This window comes from Nannospalax galili, unplaced genomic scaffold, assembly GCF_000622305.1.
Source record: "Nannospalax galili isolate Female #2095 unplaced genomic scaffold, S.galili_v1.0 scaffold1119, whole genome shotgun sequence".
Classification (NCBI taxonomy): domain Eukaryota; kingdom Metazoa; phylum Chordata; class Mammalia; order Rodentia; family Spalacidae; genus Nannospalax; species Nannospalax galili.
The window spans coordinates 1,936,239-1,942,966 of NW_008343597.1; positions in this window are offsets into that span (position 1 = coordinate 1,936,239).

Sequence of the window (6,728 nt, forward strand, 5' to 3'; positions counted from 1 at the left end):
ATTAGGAATATCTTAATGGGCTAGTCATTGTTGTGGGTCATAGGTTTTACAGCTGGGTAGGTATACTGATTGCTTTTCTCCTTTGGTATTTTGTATAGCACCTTACAATACTATGAGAACTAGTCCTCAGGGAGGAGGCTTCCAGGTCAGTTCCAACTAAATGCCTCCAAGTCCTGTGTCTGAAGTGTGCGGTGTGTTCAGAGGTAAGGTCTTACCTTCAAGTTCTGGGAGGCAGCCAAGGACAATTGGCTATACCCTATATTACTTAGGAGTCTCGTGGACTGCCCTGACCAACAACTTGAAGGGAGGTTTCCCATGCCTGGCACTAGGGTTTTAGTTAGATCGTCTATGGTTCTTGGGGGGGGAGAATTAGCATCTTGTGTAATGTAATTCTATTAAAATTTTGTATATATAATAAAATAGATTATATGTGTATATATTATGTAATTTTAAGTAATCTTATAAAATATTATGTTTCTTTATGGATTTTTCTTTCTTTTTTGTGAGACAGGGTCTCCCTGTAGCTCCAGCTGGCCTGGAACTTGCTATGTAGACCAGGCTGGCCTTGAACTCACGGAGATCTGTCTGCCTCTGCCTCTGAGTGCTGGGATTAAAGGCGTGTGACACCATGCCCGACTGAACACTTTTTTAAAAATGATTTTTAGCCATTTTTTATTTCTTTTTTAAAGAACTCTGGTTAGTTCTGTAGCCCATTTTTAAAATTGGGTCATCTGTTTTCTTGATTCTTTTTCTAGTTCTTTTAAAAAATATTTTATTTATTATTTTTATTTTACATGTATGTGTGTATTGCCTGCATGTATGTGAGTGCACCCGTGTCATGCAATGCCTTGGAGGTCAGAAGAGGGCTTCGGATTCCCCTGGAACTGGAGTTAAGGACAGTTTGTAGCCGCCATGTGGGTGCTGGGAATCGAACCCGGATCCTCTGCAAGAGCAGTTTAACTGCTCTCTCCAGCCCCATGGTTTTTAGTTCTTTGTATATCCTGGATAGTAGTCCTCTATCGGATCTATAGTTAGCAAAGATCTGTCCCACGCTGTAGGTTTCCTCTTCGTTTGTTTCCTTTGCTGTGCAGAAGCTTTTCAGTTGTCAATTCTTGGCCTTACTTCCTGAAAAGAAGTCTTATAAGAAAGCCCTTTCCTGCACCTGTATCTTGTAGGGTGCTGCCTAGGTTTTCTTCTAACAGTTTTAGTATTTCAGATTTTATACTCAGCTCTTTGATCCATTTGAAGCTGATTTCTGTGCTGAGTGATAGATGTGGATCTAATTTTGTTCTTCATGTGGGCAACCAGTTTTCCCAGCACCACTTGTTGACGACGCTGTCTTTTCTCCATTGTGTATTTTTGGCATCTTTGTTAAATATCTGATGGCTGTAATTAGATGTACTCATGTTTGGGTCTTTTATTTTGATCTATGGACCTACATGTCCGTTTTTGTGCATGTACTGTGCTGCTTTTATTACTGTAGTGCTGTAATTACCTTGAAATCTGCTGTCGTAATCCCTCCAGCACTTCTCTTTGTGCTCAGGGTTGCTTTGGCTGTCTAGGGTCTTTTGTGGTTCCATATGAATTTTAGGATGATTTTTTTCTATTTCTGTAAAGAATGCCATGGGGATTTTGATTGGGATTTATTACAATGATCTATTCCAGAGAATTCTCTGAAGCTGTGGAGAAGAATGTGAATTCTGCAGCCAGTAGGATGGAATGTTCTACAAAAGCCTGTTAGATCCATTTACTCCAGATGAAGGACAGTTAACTCCACTGTCTATTTCAGTGATAATTTAGGGTAAGGCTTCTTTATTCCTGAGATTTTTACCATGGAAAGGAAAGAGTAGAACCGAAAGAGAGTGATGAGAGATGGAGTGAGCTGAGGCTGGGACTTTACTCTGTCCATTTTGATTCCCAGCTAAGTCTGAAGGGGAAATGACTGAACCCCACACAGCATTGTGAGTCTGAGAACAGACAGCACTTTGGATTTGCCTTCTGGATGGGCTTTGAGGCAGTGTCAATAGCATGCAGGACAGGCTGCATAGTTCCTACACGGGTGGGAACTTTGAGAGCATCAGGTTTCCTGCAGCCCAGGGGAAGCCCAGAAATGGAGCAGTGAGGCCAATTTCGGTCCTGGGGTGTGGCAGGAGAGGGAGAGCTTTTAACCTTCAGGGGCTTCACTGATGGGAACAGGAGTGACCACCAGCTTCTTCTGTGGACTGGTGACTTTGGGAGGATGCCCCAGGATAGAAGGGAGAAGGACCAGAGGCCTTTTGCTTTCTCCCATCCTCGGAATGCTACCACAACTCCCAAGTGTCCTAAGAGAGAACTTTGAATTGGCTGTGATTTAATTTCTACTATCAAGTTAATAGGGTGTCTAGGGAAATTAAACTGGATTTAAAAATACCTAGAAAATTAAATTTTCTGTACACATGGGTTTGTGAACAGAGATTAGTACTTATTGGCATCAGATAATGTCATTTAATTACAGGAAACACACAAAGGAGTAGCACACTACAAATTGATATGAACTTTGCATTACAAACAGGTTGCTGGTCTTTCTCAATAAAAATGTGGAAACAGGGCCGGATGTGGTTAGTCCATACCTGTGATCCTAGCACTCAGGAGGCAGAAGCACTGGACCTTTAGGAGTTTGAGGCCAGCCTAGTCTACATAGCAAGTTGCAGGCCAGCCAGAGCTACACAGTGAGACCTTGTCTCAAAGAATAAAACAAAAGAACAACAAAAACCTCAAAATAAAACAATGTGGAAACATTCCACTGCTCTGAGGGTCGGTGTGTCTTGGTCCATTAACTATGTGATACAGTGGGAAAGGTTTTGATCTTAGAGTTAAACCGTTCCCTTGCTGGTGATCTATACTCTCCAAAGGTCATTATCCTTATATTTAATAAGGACGCCATACACATTATTTCTTTTAAAAAATTACATTTATTCTGTGTTGGTTATTTATTTTAAATTAAATTATTTGTGTGTAAATGTTTGTGTATGTGTGTGTGTGCGCTCATGCAGGTGTGCCACAATGCACATGTGGAGGTCAGAGTGCAATTTACAGGAGTTCTCTTTCCAACATGTGGGTCCCAAGGATCAAACTCAGATCTTCAGGCTTGGCAGCAAGTGCTTCTACCCGCTGAACTATCTCGCCAGCTTTGCATGTATTTAGAAATTGGTGTTTTGGGGCTGGAGAGATGGCTCAGCGGTTAAGAACACTGTTTGTTCTTGCAGAAGACCCGAGTTTGAATCCCAGCACCCACTTGGCAGCTAACAACTGTCGGTAACTCCAGTCCCAGGGGATCCGACAGCCTCTTCTGACCTCCACGGGCATTGCATGACATGGGTGCACTTACGTACGTGCAGGCAATACATGCATACACATAAAATAAAAATAATAAAATTTAAAAAAAGAAATTGGTGAGTTTTTTAATATAAAATACTTTATTTATTTATTTATTTTGGTCTTTTTTGAGATATGATCTCCCTGTAGCCCCAGCTGTCCTGGAACTCACTATGTAGACCAGGCTGGGCTTGAACTCACAGAGATCCGCCTTCCTCTGCCTGGTGTGTGCTTTCTGCCTTCTTTTCCCTCATCATCTTTGAGCCCTGGATAGATAGACATAGATGTGCCATTTATGGCTGAGCATTCGACAGTCACTTGTTCTCATCGCTTTGACTAGTTCTGAATCTCTGTAATTACCACTGACCATTGAAAAAAAGATGCTCCTCTGACTAATCTGACAGCAGCAGCATTAATCCGTGGGAATAAATAGTTACTTAGAAGGCAATTGGATGAGCACATCATGTTCCTTCAGTAAGATAATAACAGTAGTTTCTCCACCAGGGCCCATGACCTCCCCAGCCACAGGCTTTTGACAGGGTTTAGAATACCAGATCTGAATTCCCTCCTGTGCAGCTAAGCCTCAGTTTCCCCATTTGCAAAACAAGTTCTGGTTTTGGGTATGTAGAAAATCATCAGGAACTTCCGTGTAGAACCTGGGTCAGAACTTTAGAAAGGGCTTCACTGGGAAATTTTCCCTTGGAGGGAAACCCGTGCAGTTACAGTCAGATGCCTACTGGGACTTCTGTCATCTAAGGCTTGAGTGCCCTGGACGTGTACAATGGCTTCCCCAGATTGGCAGGGGAGGAGATCTGTTGGCAGGGAGCTTGGCTGGCATTGTTGATTGCAAGCCCTACTTCCCTCCAGTATGATGTTGTGATAGCTGGACATCTTAAGCAGTAGCTAGTTTCTCCCACAGCAAACACTCCAGGGCAATCTGGTGGAAGTTGTTAAGTTACTGACCTTGCTTTGGAAGTTAAATGACATCAATTGATCAAAGTCTCTTAGGGTTCCAAGGTGCCAGCTTTACTGTTTGGAGGAGTGTCAAGGTCACACTGTAGAAAGCCTTTGGGATAGGAGATCCTGTAGTGGTCATATTTGGAAAATACCTTCTGCTATGTGTAGATAATAATATTATCTATTTCCTAAGTGTTGCAAGTAGCAGATGGAAAATGTTCAGTATAACACCTGGTACACTGGAAAGTTCTTTGGAGAATTTTCCAGCTTGGGGTAAATATCATTTGGTGCTCGGAATTACTGCTGGTTCTAAAAAATATCTGATTAAATTTAGACATGTCAAGGCCAAAAAATGCAAGTGAAATTAGATACAGGTGTATTTTGGTTACCTTTGAAGTGTCATCCTGAATTTTGAAGTACAGAGCAGCCTTTGTGTGGAAGCAAAATGTCCCACACCAGGAAATTCTCTGTGGTTTTCTTGCTTGCTTTGAGATACTGGAAATGCCTCAGACTGGAGCTTTCCTGAGTGCCAGCACCTACTGCTTTTTGTCTTGCTTTCTCACCTTTAGAGCTGTGTAACAATGAAGCCCTTGTAAACTTTCCTATCACAGTCTGCAAGGGGGTTCTTTATAATTGGAAAAGACACAGATTTTTCAAATGTTATGAAATTTATCAGGAGTAACTGTTTTCCCAGAGCAGTTTGGAAATGAGCATCCCAGACCGTGGACCACTTCTGACAAATTCTGTGCTTTGTTCTGAAGCGGTGATGATTTACATGGGCCTGTCCTTGAGGTCAGAAATCCACCGCCAACGCTGTTCTCTATATCTGCCTCTAGCTATAAAACTGTGTTCTCCTTACACTGTCAGTTGAAGGACATCTTTGTACCTGACCCCTTTGAGGGTGATGCCAAACATATTTTGACTCAATAAATATTCAGTTGTGGCGAGAATGATGAACTGAATCTATGTGGCCTTGTTTTAATCAGGAGAAATGTAAGAGAATTAAAGAAAATAAATTAAAATGACATTTTTGTTTTCTGTGTACTACAGGACAATTTCTGTTTCTCGTAAGAAATTTTAGGAAATGCAGGCAAGTGCAATCTTTCCCCTGGATACAACAATCACTGCCATTTCGGAATATGTATTTTGGACATATACATATACATACACACCACTGGATATTTAAGACTGGAAAGTGTTATTAAGAATCTGACTGAAAAGGGTTTTAAAAATTACATTTATTTATTTGTGTGTGGTGCGTGGACTGGGACATGCTACAGCACATGTGTAGAGAGGTCAGAGGACTACTTGTGGGAGTTAGTTCTCTCTACCATGTGGATCCTGGAGATTGAACTCAGGCTGTCGGGTTTGGTTGCAAGTGCCTTTACCTGCTGAGTCATCTCTCTTGCTAAAGCATCTGGATTTTTAAAATAAAAAATATAGTGTAGAGATGGTTTTATGTTAGTGAATACATAAAATCAATTTAAATTATTTTAATCAGTTTCCCCTTAATCTCTCTGAGGATAGGCTATTTCCAGTTCCTACAATTATAAACAATGCTATAAATAATGTCTTCAATTCAACTTTTTTCAATTAAAATAGTGTTTGAATGTTGAGTGTGGTGGCACATGCCTTTAATCCCAGCACTAGGGAGGCAGAGGCAGGTGGATCTCTCTGAGTTTGAGGCCAGCTTGGTCTACATAGCGAGTTCCAGGCCAGCTGGGGCTACAGGGAGATCCTGTCTCAAAAAACACAAAAACAAAAACAGTTCAACAAATACTATAGAAGATTATAAAATAAAAGGTCAAAATTTCCTTTCTTCTCCTGGGTCAGTTAATCACAAACATGACTGTAAATGCTTTGTGGTTAGGTTATTCTTAGTATTATTATTGTATCTTTTAAATATTACTTCTGCCATTAGTAATACTCCTGATTTTTCCTTGGTCTGGCATCTTTAGGAATAATGTAGGTATATTTTGAAATATGAGAAAAATATTGCTTTTATAGTGCCTTCCACGACTTTTGACCCGTCTGACTTCACACTGCTGTTTTTTTTTTTTTAATGTAAACAGTGTATGATAATCTCTATTCTTACTGTTTCCTTTAGCAACTTGTCCTAGATAGTCCATTATCAAAGACAAATAAATTAACGGCCCTTCCAGCCCCAGCTGTCCTGGAACTCACTATGTAGACCAGGCTGGCCTTGAACTCACAGAGATCCGCCTGCCTTTGCCTCCCGAGTGCTGGGATTAAAGGCATGCGCCACCATGCCTGGCAGTAAGGGTCAACATTTTTAACTGTATTAATATTTTATGTTGCCAAGATTTAGAGTATCAATGTGATGTTCTGTGATTGCAATTAAATATTTGTATCTGGGCTGTAGGTTAAAGTAGAAAATTAATCAACATAATTTACTA